The sequence below is a fragment of the Tenrec ecaudatus genome, unplaced genomic scaffold (assembly GCF_050624435.1).
Source record: "Tenrec ecaudatus isolate mTenEca1 unplaced genomic scaffold, mTenEca1.hap1 Scaffold_476, whole genome shotgun sequence".
Taxonomy (NCBI): Eukaryota; Metazoa; Chordata; class Mammalia; order Afrosoricida; family Tenrecidae; genus Tenrec; species Tenrec ecaudatus.
The window spans coordinates 363,100-377,199 of NW_027459385.1; the positions used below are offsets into that span (position 1 = coordinate 363,100).

At 40.9% G+C, this 14,100-nt stretch overlaps 1 long non-coding RNA gene across 1 annotated transcript in view; it reads left to right on the forward strand.

Annotated features, from left to right (window-relative positions):
• LOC142436617 (uncharacterized) overlaps positions 1-13,796 on the forward strand; it is a 65,657-nt gene extending 51,861 nt beyond the window's left edge. The window contains exons 4-6 of the long non-coding RNA XR_012782027.1: positions 4,795-4,906; positions 8,614-8,740; positions 12,707-13,796. This is a non-coding gene — a long non-coding RNA (uncharacterized LOC142436617). The remainder of the gene's footprint in view (positions 1-4,794; positions 4,907-8,613; positions 8,741-12,706) is intronic.
• The last annotated feature ends 304 nt before the right edge of the window (positions 13,797-14,100 follow it).

The following is a 14,100-nucleotide window of genomic DNA, read 5'->3' on the forward strand; positions in this document are numbered from 1 at the left end:
GGTTACAGATTGGACTGCTAACTGCAAGGTCAGCAGTTCAGAATTACAAGTCACCCCTGAGGAGAAAAACAAGGTTTCCAATCTTGGTAAGAGTTATAGTCTCCGAAATCCACAAGGGGCCATTCCACCTCCCTTTAAAGGGTCACTGTAACCAGAATCCACTCTGTGGCACTGAGTTGGGTTTAAGGTTTGCATTGCTGATGACAGTGACAACTCTGTCCATTTGCTGCCTCCCAAGTTTGATTAAGCCTCCATTGAATTCCTTTTGATAATTAGCCAAGAATGTAGATCATCTTACCCTTGCGGAAAATGCCTTACAAAATAGATTGCCTGCACTCCTCTCCATCCATCCCCCTCCAAGGGCCTGCCTAGATGTATCCTTGATGGAGCTCACCTAAGCGAGGACAGCACAGGGGCCATTGTTATGAGTCTGGCCTTGATTGCCTCAGTTTGAAGGCCCTGGACCAATCTTTTAAGTCTTTCTATCTAATAATGTGCATGTCCCAATTATGGTCCCATTCCTGCTGCTGCAGTCCCACCTGTATCTGATGTATTGCTTTGCCACCAATCATGATCTGTGACATGGCCTTTTGTTCTGTGTCCTATTTATCTAGGGTCCCGACTCTGAATCCTCAGTTGCATTTGAACTGCTAATGGCCTCCCTTATCCATATGATGTGTGTGCGTATCTTTTGTTGTCTCTTAAAGTTCAATAAATGCTCTCCTCAAATTATGTTTGACAAAGAAGTCACTTTTCCACCCTAACACACAATTTAGCATCATCAGTGCCTCAAGGTACAGTTCTCTGGGACAGCATCTTGACAGCCGTACCTGCAGGTGAGGTCAGGCCCTACAACCCCCTGGCTTCTGTCCTAAATGTACAAAAATTACAAAGTTCTCTTAGTTCTGCGGATAAATTCTCTCTCTGCACCTTAGCCTTGTACCAGACACACTTAGCTCTATGTGGGTTGGCAAATCTAGTTCCCCAGATAAGAACTCAAATGTACCCCTATTTCACCTCTAACCTCCTGCCCAAAGGCACTTAGCTCTCTTGTTCTGTGGTCTGGGAATGCCACTGCTCTGTCTCAGGCTCTTGGTTCTGCTGCCACCATGTCTCTGTTGCTGCTTCTTCCCTTCATGTCCACTCTTGTGTCACAGCTGCCTGTCTGCTGGATTGAAGAATTTCTGTGAAAGAATCTGGGATCTAAAGGCCCCTACTCCTGGTTCTTTTTTTTTTAAAGTCATTTTATTAGGGACTCATACAACTCCTAATACAATCCATACATATATCAATTGTGTAAAGCACATTTTTACATTCGTTGCCCTCATCATTCTCAAAACATTTGCTCTCCACCCAAGCCCCTGGCTTCAGGTCCTCAATTTTTCTTCTCCCTCCTCACTCCCTCCTCCCTCATGAACCCTTGATAATTTATAAATTGTTATTTTGTCATATATTTCTGTGTCCCATTTTTCTGTTGTATGTCCCCCAGGGAGGAGGTCACATGTAGATTCTTGAAATAGGTTCCACTTTTCCAACCCAACCTCACTGTGCCCTTCAAATATCACCACTCACACCACCAGTCCTGAGGGGATTATCTGCCATGGCTTCCCTGCATTTTCAGTTCCCATCTGCACCAGTGTACATCCCCTGGTCTAGTCAGACCTGCAAGTCAGGATTCAGACCATGACAGTTGGAGGGGGAGAGGAAGCACCCAGAAACTTGATCAAAGTTGTATTTTTCATCGTTGCTACATCACACCCTGACTGTTTCATCGCCTCCCCAAGACCCTTCTGTAAGGGAATGTCCAGTGGCCTACAAATGGGCTTTGGGTCTCCACTCCACACTCCCCCGCTGATTCACTATGGTAAGATTTTTTGTTCTGATGATGCCTGATACCTGATCCCTTGATACCTTGTGATTGCACAGGCTGGTATGCTTCTTCCATGTGGGCTTTGTTGCTTCTGAGCTAGATGGCCGCTTTTTTACCTTCAAGCCATTAAGATCCCAGATGCTATATCTTTTGATAGCTGAGCACCATCAACTTTCTTCACCACATTTGCTTATGCACAAATCTGTCTTCAGTGATCATATTATCGAGATGAGCGTGCAATGTAATGACTCTTCTCCATCTATCTTGATTGATAATTTGGCTTGGTAGCGTATTCTTGGGTTTGCATTGTTTTCCCTCAATTTTTTGAAAATGTTACTCCACTCTCTCTTCTTCATAGTTTCTGCTGATAGGTCTGATCATATTCTTATTTGGGAACCTTTATATATGATTGCTTGTTTTCCCCTAGCTGCTCTCATGATTTTCTCCTTTTCCTCAAAGTTGGATAATTTAACTATTATGTGCCTTGATGACTTCTTCTTGGGATCCAGTCTTGCTGGGATTCTTTCAGCTTCCTGAATGGTTGCCTTGTTTTAATTCACTAAGCTGGGGAAGCTTTCCTCCAAGAATTCTCTCACTACTGTTGCAGATGACTTCTTTGTTGTGTCTTCCTCCAGTAAGCCAATAATTCTAATGATGTACCGCTTCATAGCATCAGACTTAGTTCTTAAGTTTTCTTCAGCTTCTCTGATGATCTTATTAGATTTTTGTTCTCGTTTGTTGAAGTCTGCTTGGCTGTCCTCCAAGTCACTGATGCGGGCCTCTGATTCTTCCAGTTGCTTGTCGAGGTCCATGAGTGTGCTACTGGTTTTTGTTATCTCCTCCCTAAGCTCCTGTATTTCTCTTTGATTTATGGTTTTTACCTTTTCTATCATTTCATCATTTTTCTGTATTGTTTCCCTCATATCCCCTGACTCCAAGTAACATTCTGAAAATTTCTTTCTGTGGCAGCTCAATGTCTGCTTCCTCTATGCATGCATTATGTTCAGGACATCTTCTGGCTTTGCCTTTTGTTCCTCTCCTTTTTTTTGTTGAGGTTTTTGGGGCTGATGGCTGCTTGTGTTGCGTTGTTTTAGATGAGCCAGGTGCCATTTTCCAGGGAGTCGAAGAGCACTGGCTCTCTCTGGGAGACTTTGAACTGCCTATAGCTTATTTCACTATGGAATTAACCTACCACTTTGTCCTCCTGTGGCTTCCCTCTCGGGGGAGTGACCCAGAAGGGTTGCCTGCTTTGGTGTTGCAGAGGTTGGGCAGAGGCTCCTGCAGTAACTTTTGTTGAGGAGTGTTGGCCGAGCTGCCTTATGCCCCACAGGCACAAAGGCTGGAAGGAGTTTCCCCAGTCAGAAGTTGAGCAGAGTATCCCCTGTTGGGGGCCAGCAGGGATTTTTCCAGCCTGCTAACTACACAGGGTGGAGCTCACCTAGCTGCGTGTGGCTCAGGTGTAAATGCCCTAAGCTAAGGGAGTGGTCTGGAGGTTAGCAGTAGAGTGTGAGAGACCAAGAAAGAGGAAAAGAGGAGAAAAAAAAGTTAAAAAGCAAGCCAAATGTGCCCATGAGGGGCGGGGGAGGGGGAATATAGCGAAGAGATGGATAGAAAGCAACAATGTAGCTGAGCCCTTATCCAGGCCAGAGGAGCTGCAAGGGTTTAATCCTTGTTCGGAGGTGGTAGCAGCAAGCTGTGGCTGTGTTGAGAAAAGGCTGCTGCACAGCCCTCCAAGACTGATAGGGTGACAGAGAGGAGATGCAAAGGTCTAGTGCCTGCCCCAAGGCAGGTGGTGGCAAACTGTGGCTGTGTTGAGACCAAGCAGCCCTACAGGCTCCAAATGGTCCTGGCTCTGGCAGAGACAGTGGCGGGGCAAAGGTCAAGCCCCAGCCGGCCTCCACTGAAGTAAACCAAAAGCCCCCAGCCCCTCAAAACCCCATGGGTCTGTGCCTACTTGTCTTTATGATGCTCCTCCTGCATTCCAGCAGTGTTCAGTTATCTCTAAGTAACTCTCCTAGCTTGAATTCTGTGGAGTTCCTCTGGTGTTTGTTACTCCTTCGCCATCTTGCCGGAAGTCCCCCTGGTTCTTCTTTTTTGTTGGTAGTGAGATCCCAATTTCTGTCTCTGAAATAACTCAATTAGTTGTAACATGAATTCCAAAGTAACTAATCTGTAGGTTAGGTTTCAGACAGTTTATTTACATAACCACAAGGCACAACGGTACCAATGTATTGTTGGCCAAGCTGCCCGATTGTCTTATATGACAGCCCCAGTGGGTTTCCAAGACTGTAACTTTATAACGGAGTAAAAAGCCATGTCACTCATGCTTTCGAGGAGAAATTGGTGGTTTCCAATTGCTGACCTTGCAATTAGCAGCCTGACAGTAACCACTATGAGGGACAACTTTTCCTCGTTCACATTGGCAGGCGACAAACCCAGGTAAATAATTTGGAGGAAGTTAAGGGGGCATAGCTAGACTGTGTACTTGTATAGACCACCTGTCTGACTCAGTGATTCTCAACCTTCCTAATGCTGCGACCCTTTAATGCAGTTCCTCATGTTGTGGTGAAGCTCCAACCATAAAACTACTTTTGTTGCTACTTCATGACAGTAAGTTTACTACTGTTATGAATCAGGCAACCCCTGTGAAAGGGTCCTTCAACCCCCAAAAGGGTCTCAACCCATAGGTGGAGAACCACTGATCTAACTGCATTAGGTACTACAAATAATGGTATATTAAAAACATTATCTATATTGGGATTCAAAAGTGCACTCATTATTGGGGGATATATACTTCTTCATTTACATTTATATGTAATTTATATATGTATAGATATAAATTTCAATCTAATAAATGTCATATAAATGTTTATTATGGAGCCTTGTTTTTGACATGCGTTAAGTGTTGGACTTCTATCCTCAAGGTCAGAGGTACACACCCATTAGCATCCTGTCATGGCTTTAGAATCTTGGAAGCTCTGTACAGCAGTTCTCCTGTGTCCTATCTGCAGCTTATATGTCTAACTCTACTTGATGGTGAGTTTAAAAGTGTTTCTAAAGTTATTTTACAATTTATAGTTCTCCTATAAAATAATCTTTAGTTTATAATAGCTCTTTATATATCCCATGTAAAATGTTTCCAGATGCTTTAATTAACATAATCATCTTAAAGGTTCATTGATTTGTCATTCTCTTTGAGAGTCACACAGTAAGGAATTGGTAGTTTGTATGCTGTGGGGTAGGGATCCAACTCTTTGTTTATTTTTTTATATTTATATTTGATTGCCCAATCTCTATTTGTTATAAAATAATCTTTTATTCACATGTGTGAACATTATGAGTTTTAGATTTTATTGCTCATGGTATAAGCATGCTTCCCATTACTCAGTAAGGGCACCGTTAACAGTATTGGGGACTTTGGGTGTTTAGAAGAAGGAAAGAACAGTAACAGCACCTGGACCTATTGGTTATGTGTTACACTGTATTCTCCCATCAGCCTGCCGATGGTGCATCACCAGCAGCTTAGAGGAAGGAGGAAGAGTGCCTTGTATTATTACTTTTGGGATTTCCTCACGAGAGATTGAAATTTGTGAGCATCATTAGAGCTGATCCAGATAAGACAGAGCATCCCAGTTGCCTGTAGTGTCCTAAGGACCAAAGAAAATGGCCAAGGCTCAGGTGCTTCTGATGTGTTTTATCCTTTTCTGTATTTTCTACTGGAATTGTAGGAGCCTGTATAATACTGATTCAGTTCATTGGAAAAGCAGAAATGTGAAATAGTAGAACTTAGAGCTAAACTTTTACTCTGATTTCAACATTTGGCTGGAGAAGATTAGGAATATATTGATCATAGGATTAACAATAAACTATTGACATTGAATATAATATAGCACTGAGGATTCTTTGGATAACATTATCTTCCAGCTCATAATTTATTATTCTATGGCCAGCATATCTTTCAAATTATATGCTATACATGGTTTTTAAGGAGAAATAAAATCACTTCTTTAGGAGAGTTCAGTAGTCCATGGGATTTTTGTTTGAGTAACTTTCTTTAAAGCTTATTTCTGAAGGTGATATGTTAAATACTCTCCCACACAGCAGCATTCTCATCAATGCATCTAAAATGGGTCTTGTTGCATTAGTGGTTTAAAAATGAGACAGCATCTCACCTCCTCTAACTAGAGATGCAGGAGAGAGAATTAACTGTCAACATCAGCTCTGATTCATATGAGGCAGAGCTTAGACAGACCTGTACCCTCCAATGGTTTTCCAGTCTGACACCAGTATCTTTGCCACACTCCTCTCCTACTCAGCTTATTCTTTTTTTTTTTTTTTTTTGCAGTGGCCATGGACTAATTACAGTCCAGAGTCACAGGTACAGGTTTTACTCAGTAACAGAGTATAATTTGGTATCAGAATTAGTAGGCTACACATTGACTTTCATATTAAAGAACCATGTAGGCACATTTGCTCTTCTTCAGGGAAGGCCTGTTTTCCCTGTCCCCTATCAGACATTTTTCCTTCTAAAGATAGGCTCATTTCTTAGTTCCATCTTTATATGGTCCTCTCAACTACTTTTGGATATCCTCTTCTTGATCTTGCCTGCCTGTCCCACTTTCTTGGCTGAAAAGCCCTTTCTGGACCTGACACCATTGGCTCTGTCACTCTGTCCCTTCTGCCCTGGTCATTGTCTCCATTGGTGCAGCTCTTGACCCATGAATAGTACAGTTCATTTTGCAGGAGCAGCAGTAGACCCATCCCTATGTGGTAGAGGTTCAAGATGGTCCATGATTTGCTCAGCAACATCTCACAAAACTCAAAAGTCATCAAGTAAATAAATCACTCTTCAAGATGTGGAAGCTGGTGAGTTCCAGATCTATATAAAGGTCAGGAATCAGTCTGTAGGTTTTTCCTCATTGATTTGTTTATAAACGCTGATGAACCAGATCATCAGGTCAGACCACAGTCCACTGCCTCACAAAGAGAAGTTGTTGAATCTCGTCAGCTAATAGGTTGCAGGGGCTGAGGAACCCAAATTGGAAGGTCAGACAGCAAGCTAATGGCTCATAGAGTGGAGGAAGCTCTCAAGTCAGGTCACACAGGCAGCTCATAGTTGCCATTCAAGGAAATGCCACATTAATTTTTTGGAAGCTGCAAATCCCTAATCCATGGGTTCATTCTGAACTGTGTGGCTGCAGGGGCTAATAAACCCAAATCAACAGCTCAGATGACAGGATAATGCCTCACTGTCTCCTCTCAAACCATGCCTGCAGGCAGTTCTCTCTCTCCCTCTTAATATGTTGGCTTCTTGGGCCAACCCAGCATCTTCCCTGCCTAGGCAAGATTAGGAAGGCTCCAGAGATCCACCCAGCAGAATTAGGCTGGGGGCGCCTTGGAGAGCATGTGGTGAAAGATGGCAAGTTCAAGAGGACCTTGCAATTAAAGTTAAGATAATTCACTCCAAAGGTGGCTGAGGAGAATTTGTCCTAAGGTTGTCAAGAGGAGCTTGTCCTAAGGTGGCCTTTAAGAGCTTAGAAAGTTGTTCTGCACTCAGTAAGGGAGATAATGTCTATGAACATTCTGATCTTGGTTCTGACTTATAGCTTCTTGTTCCTGATCCCGAGTTGTACCTTGTTCATTAATAGACCACTTTGATCTATTGAGTGTTGTGTGACCACAGCAACAGATTATCAAACCCAGAAGTGAGACAGAGTGGTGTGGAAGGATTGACTTGTTTTAGAGTTGACAAAAAGTGTTGGAGAGTTGAGGTATGTTTGACCTCCCCCATCTGCACTGTTCCCAGTACTTATTGCCACTGAAGGTACCGAGCCTCTAATAATGGTGATGCTGGTAGAAATCCTAATGCCATTTAATAACAAATAGGTCTTTATCTACCTTGTGTGATTATAAAGCTGAGCTATTTCTAGAACATTCAGATAATGTCACTGGAACTCAAAATTCTAATGTTAAGAGTGGGTGCATTATTTTCAGGCACTGGGGTCCCCAACACTCCAAAAGTGATCCTCAGGAGTGACATTGCAATTGTGAGAATATTAAAAGACAGAGAGCAGACAGCTGGACACAGGGGCTCTCTTCCCATGTCAGGCCTGAGAGAGTGAATATATTTTCCAGTGGGTATATATAATGGAGCTTACAGGTCTTTCCATAAGGCGTTCGTGTCATGCAGTTAGCATGTACATAGTTAATGGGTCATATCATAAGCGGGTAAAATTCTAAACAAGCAAGATGCTGAGTTACCATCTTGACCTAGTGTTAGTTGACTTCAAACTGGCCCTGTGCCCTCCCCAGGTGTTTGCTACATTTATGTTGGGCTGGCTCTAGAACCTGATTGCTCAGATATACAGATAACCTTCAGGCATAGTGAAGTAGCCAGGTACAGAAATGATTCCTCTACTATGGGAGCTCCTTTAAGCCTGCTCCTTAATGTGGAGCTAGCTATTGTGGGGGCACTGTATTTGACCTGGAGAATGTATTTGAAAACATTTATTTCTCAGAACACTGGAGATCTTTCTAAAATTAGGGCTAGTTTTCTCGGCTGATGGTCGTGAATGTAGAAATAAGGTAAAATATTTTTGTACCAAGTCCTCAGTTAATGACGCATTATGGAATGAACTACCACAATAGTTTTTATTATTGTTTTCCTTTTTTTACTGTAAGATATATTTTTTTTAAATCTTCAAATGGAAAATACTTCATTAAGTAGACCCCTCTTACTACAGGAACCACTGACATTCAACGATGTGGCTGTAAAGTTCACCCGGAAGGAATTGTAGCTCCTGAACTCTGCTCAGAAAACCCTATATCAGGATGTGATGTTGGAGAACTATCACAACCTGGTTTCCATTGGTGAGGAGAATTCTCAAGTCATTGACCTCGTCACTGGCTTTTCCTGTCTTATATGTTAAAAACTTTGCGGTGTTTGTGGTATTCTCAAAGAGGTAGATTCTCATTGCATTTTCTCATCCTAGGTTAGTGGGTTAGGTCTTCTACCCCTGAAAGAATGCTATTTACTTTGTTCCTTTGAACATTATTTTTCTAGAAATACAAAACTGCAGTCTTTACACACTTTACGTTAATTTTGGTGTGTCCAAGATTCTGTAATTTCCCTTAAACAGGTTATCTAATTGTCACCCCAGAAGCTTTCTCTCAATTGGAACAAGAGAACTGTGTTTGGTATTAGAAGCAAACTATAGTGGAATTTTCTCAGATGCATGGTCAAAACACCTTAAGGGGAATTGGCTGGGGTAGTTGATTGAACAGGGAGAAGGCCTCATATCTATGAAAGGTGTCAGAAAATGCATAAAAGTGTGTGCTACTTTGTATGTGAGAGTTCACTTGTCCAAGATGTTGAGGGAAGTACACCTGTAGCTCTTATGAGATTAGATTTCCATTTTCTTGTTTTACACTAAGTGTGTTTGCTTCCATAATTTTCTTTAACATTCTGAAATTTTCCCTTCTTTTATGTTTCCACTTTACTATGAAAATCTGTCTTGCACACTTCTCTCCAAACAGAGAACTCTGAATTAGTAACTGTCCTCTGAATACAGCACATTCCTCCCCTACTGAGTAAGAATGGATATCCATTTGCAGTATGCAGCACCATCTTGCATCTTGAGCTCCCACCATAAACGGGTCTCCTTTGTGCTTCCTTAGCTTCCCCCCTTGGAGTTTCTCTAAAGATTTGGTGTCCATATTCTCATTTGGTGTCCTGTTCCTTTAAAGTTTTCTTCATGCAGGTGATGTCAGTTCTTTCTGTTTTCTTAGAGAGATGGTCAATTTGCCTTCTCTGTTGGAATTCTTTAACAGACATATTTCCCCATATTTTACTCCTTTTGGTGAAATATATTTATGACTTCTGTTGTTTCCGGGTATCTAAAATCATCTTCCTAGCAAGAAAATTATCAGCTTAAAGTATACTTTAGCACTGTACCTTACATTTTTTTCTACCTGTAAGATTTTTTTAAGTTGTCTGTTCCTCCAATAATTTTTGTAAGTGGAAAGGGCATGTTTTTTTTAAATTAAGCAATGTCTGCTATATATTTCTTACTATGTAGTGTCCCTTCCTTAGGCCCACCCCTTCTTAACAGGTCCAATACACGAAAGATGACTGTTGCTGCTTCTAAAGAACATTTTTGCAGTATATTCCAATAGGTTTTATTGCTGTTATTCAAACAATGCATAGTACATTCAATATTGCTCTCTTTTCTTTTCTGTCTCTTGAGTAGCCTTTTGGTTTCCATGTGTAAGTTGCCTTTCATGTCATCCCACATCTCATCTGGTCTCTGTCATTAGTCTTCAGTCAGACTTTTATTCCTCATGTTTATTCTTTACATAGTCTCTAAGCTGTGCTCTAGCTACTTTGGCTAGCTTCTACTTGGATTTGAGCAATTTATGATCTGTTCCACAGTTAACCCCTGGGCGTGTTTTGACTTATAAGCTTCTCCACCATTTCTTTCTGTAGATGTGGTTGATTTGATTTTCATTTGTTCCATTCCGGAAAATCCATATGTGTAGTTTCCATTTCTGGTGTTTAATAAGGAATTTGCTATGAATTCATCATTAGTCTCAAAATGTTATCAGTGAACCTGTGTGTCATTTCTGTTACTAAGGTCACATTTTCCAACTACTGCTACTTTCCCCAAATTTTACACTTATCAGTGTGTATGATTGTTTGGTTGATCAATGTCAGGCTGAAAAATTCATGTGAAAATTTCAATATATATTTTAAAATATTTTATTGGGAGCTCTTATAGATATCATAACTTCCCATAGTTCAATTACATGGAGCAGTCCTGTACAATAGCTACCACAGTTTGAAAACTTTTTCTTCTTTAATTCCTTGATATCAGCTCTCCTTTATCCCTTCTCCCCTCAATTTCATTATTGTGGTGGTAAACAGAACCTGGATGAAAGTGTGAGCAGCAGCCTTATATCTGTACTCCTGACCACAGGGCTTGGAAGACCAGTTCTAGTGCTGGAAGAAAACCCCCACAAGTCCCAAAGCTAGAACTGCTAATGAGCAATCTCCAGACAGAGATTTCCCCCCAACTGCCCTCCAGGAAGATGTTAGTATACAGCTGCTACAGGTGCCTGACTTCTTGCTTCTCAGCTGAAAGATGCCTAGCTTTGAAAGCAATCAGGTTCCCTTTGTTGCTGTCACTTAAGGAATCAATTATCTCTTTCTCTCTTAAATGCCCACTGGATGGGTCCTAAAGGACTGGTGTGTAATTGAAGGGCAGAAATAAAAAGGCTTTGCATTCTTTCACCAATTTATATAATCTCAGGGCATGCAGCTCCCCCGCCTCCCACACAAACACAGGCAGACACCTAGCTACCTAACAAGGTAGGCAGGATCTTTAGCCTCGGGATCCCTGAAATAATTGGATGAGCAACTTAAGACCAGTGCTGAGGGTAGGTGGAGTGGAGTAATTGTCTCCTGAGCGGGGAGAACAATAACAACAACATGTCTGCTCTTGTCGTTAAAGCTGCTGGCAGATAGTAATTAGCCATGCGCTTGTATGAGGTATCATTAAGGTGGCACTACAATGAAAGGATAGTGTGGCGATGATATTTAACTAAGAGTATGTGACTGGGACTCTTCTCCAACTTTGTGAATGCTTCTATGTTTGCTTTAATTGGTGCACAAAACTGAATAACACTTGTACTAACTGGTCTTGCTTGCAGGCATATGAATATTAGCCTACCACTGACAAAATTATACATCAGGGAAGATATTGCAGTGTGCTTTTGGATAATGAATATGATGCCAATCTTCTTGAATTTGTCGATCTCAGCCTTATAAACCACTTGATTATCTAATTAAAAATAGCCAGTACCAGTCTATTAAAGTTGAATAATGCATACACTATCAATTTTTACCATTCCATTTTGTTTTGACAACTTGCAATTTTTCATGACAATATTGCATGTATGCCATTTTCCATTTACTAGAGGATATTAGCAGCTATTTTTTCTCATTTTCAGTCATGCCATGTCAAGCACTGAAGGTCCCCAAAGCTTTTCCTCCATCTACATCATTATGGTTGACTGTACTTTGAGGATTTAGTACTTGTTCAGTGTTATTTCATTGCCATTAAACCTGAGGGGTTCATGTTCCAGAAGTCGATCACCAGATCTTCCTCCCAGTCCCTATTTCTGGAGAATCCACTAAGACCTGTGCACCATGGGTGGTCCTGCTTGTATTTGAAACACTGGGTGGCAGTGCTTCTGGCATCACAGCAACCTGCACGCCACCACAGGACAGCACTGTAAGAGGAGTGCTGTGAGCTAAAATACAGGCTCCACAAACATAAGGAATGTGTTTCTGTACCATAATCCCTTTCATATATACCTGTAAAAATGGTTTTCTCCCAAGTAGAATATTCGCCATGTTTCGCATTCCCAACTTTATCTAGCACTTAGTTGTCTTTCAGTAAAGATTGATTAAATGAATACATTTAACCTCTACCAAATGGAATTAGCAAGTCATATCACTCCTGTGGTCTATTGGTCTCATGTCTTCCTTCTGTTATGTTTGTTGTATGTATTCATGTACCTCTTTAAGCAAATATCAAACCTGTGTCCATTTATCACTTTCATATCCAACCTGATTTCTATAGTAACTATTTTTACCATTTGAATTGTTTACATGATTGTATTTCGTCCAATGGGCAATAAACATTAAGCATAGTGTTTTATTTATAGTCATAAAAGAGGGTTGTCACTAAAGATCTACTTTATATCAATGTGTATTTTATGGGGTCCATTGAAAACCAAGATATTTAAAAGAGTCAATGTTGTGTTCTTTTATAGAAATCCAGAAAGATGATGATCATTTGCTTGAGCACTTGCAGTGTGAAAGATGCATTGACAGAATGGAATGGTGCTACAAATGTAATACATATTCTCAGCATAAAAATAATTTTCCTCCAAAGGAAACTTATGAGATGTTTGGATTACATGAAAAAAATGTAAAATCAGATTTAATCATTCTGGAATTAAATCAGAACAGAAGCAACAAAATACAGAAGATGAGAAAACTTTTCTCCACAGTGAACAAGAGCAATTTAATACTGAAATGAAATTCCCTGAGTGTGAACCACCCAGGTTCATGAAGTCACAGTGCATTCAGCATCAGGAGTCTGATGAAATTGAGAAACTACACACAGGCGATAAATGTGGAACAACCTTCATTGAAGACTCTGTGTTCTATGAACACCAGATTATTGGTATACTAGATAAGACCTACGAATGCAGTCAGTGTGGGCAAATATTCAAGAAAATGTTCAAACTCAATGAACATTATCAAAAAAGTCATGAAGGACAAAAGCTAGGAAAATGCTTGCAATGTGGGAAAAATTTTCACAGTGTATCATACCTCAAGGGACATCAGGAACCTCATGTGGCAGGAATGTCCTATGTATGCAGTGAATGTGGGAAAGGCTTCACTAGGAAGAGTGATCTCACTGCTCATCAGCAAACTCATACTGGAGAGAAACCCCACATATGTGGTGAATATGGAAAAGCCTTTATCAGGAAGACTCTTCTCACTGTTCATCAGCGAACTCATACTGGAGAGAAACCCCATGTATGTGGTGAATATGGCAAAGGCTTTAGCCAGAAGAGTAAATTTACTGTTTATCAGCGAACTCATACTGGTGAGAAATCCTATGTATGTGGTCAATGTGGAAAAACCTTTCTCACGAAGAATGTTCTCACCATTCATCAGTGAACCCATACTGGAGAGAAACCCCATGTATGTGGTGAATGTGGAAAAGCCTTTATTCGGAAGCATGCTCTCACTGTTCATCAGCGAACTCATACTGGAGAGAAACCCCATGTGTGTAGTCAATGTGGAAAAGCTTTTATCAGAAAGAGTAAAGTTACTGTTCATCAGCGAACTCATACTGGAGAAAACCCCCATGTATGTGGTGAATGTGGAAAAGGCTTTATCCAGAAGACTGCTCTCACTATTAATCAGCAAACTCATAGTGGAGAGAAACCACATAAATGTAGTGAATGTGGCAAAAGCTTCATTCGTAAAGGAAATCTCAAAACTCATATAAAAATTCACAGGAGTAAAACCCTATATATGTGGCAAAGGCTTTATCCAGAAGATTTCTCTCACTGTTCATCAGCTAATTCACACTCGGGAGAAACCCCATGTATGTCATGAATGTGGAAAAGCCTTTATCTGGATGGCTTCT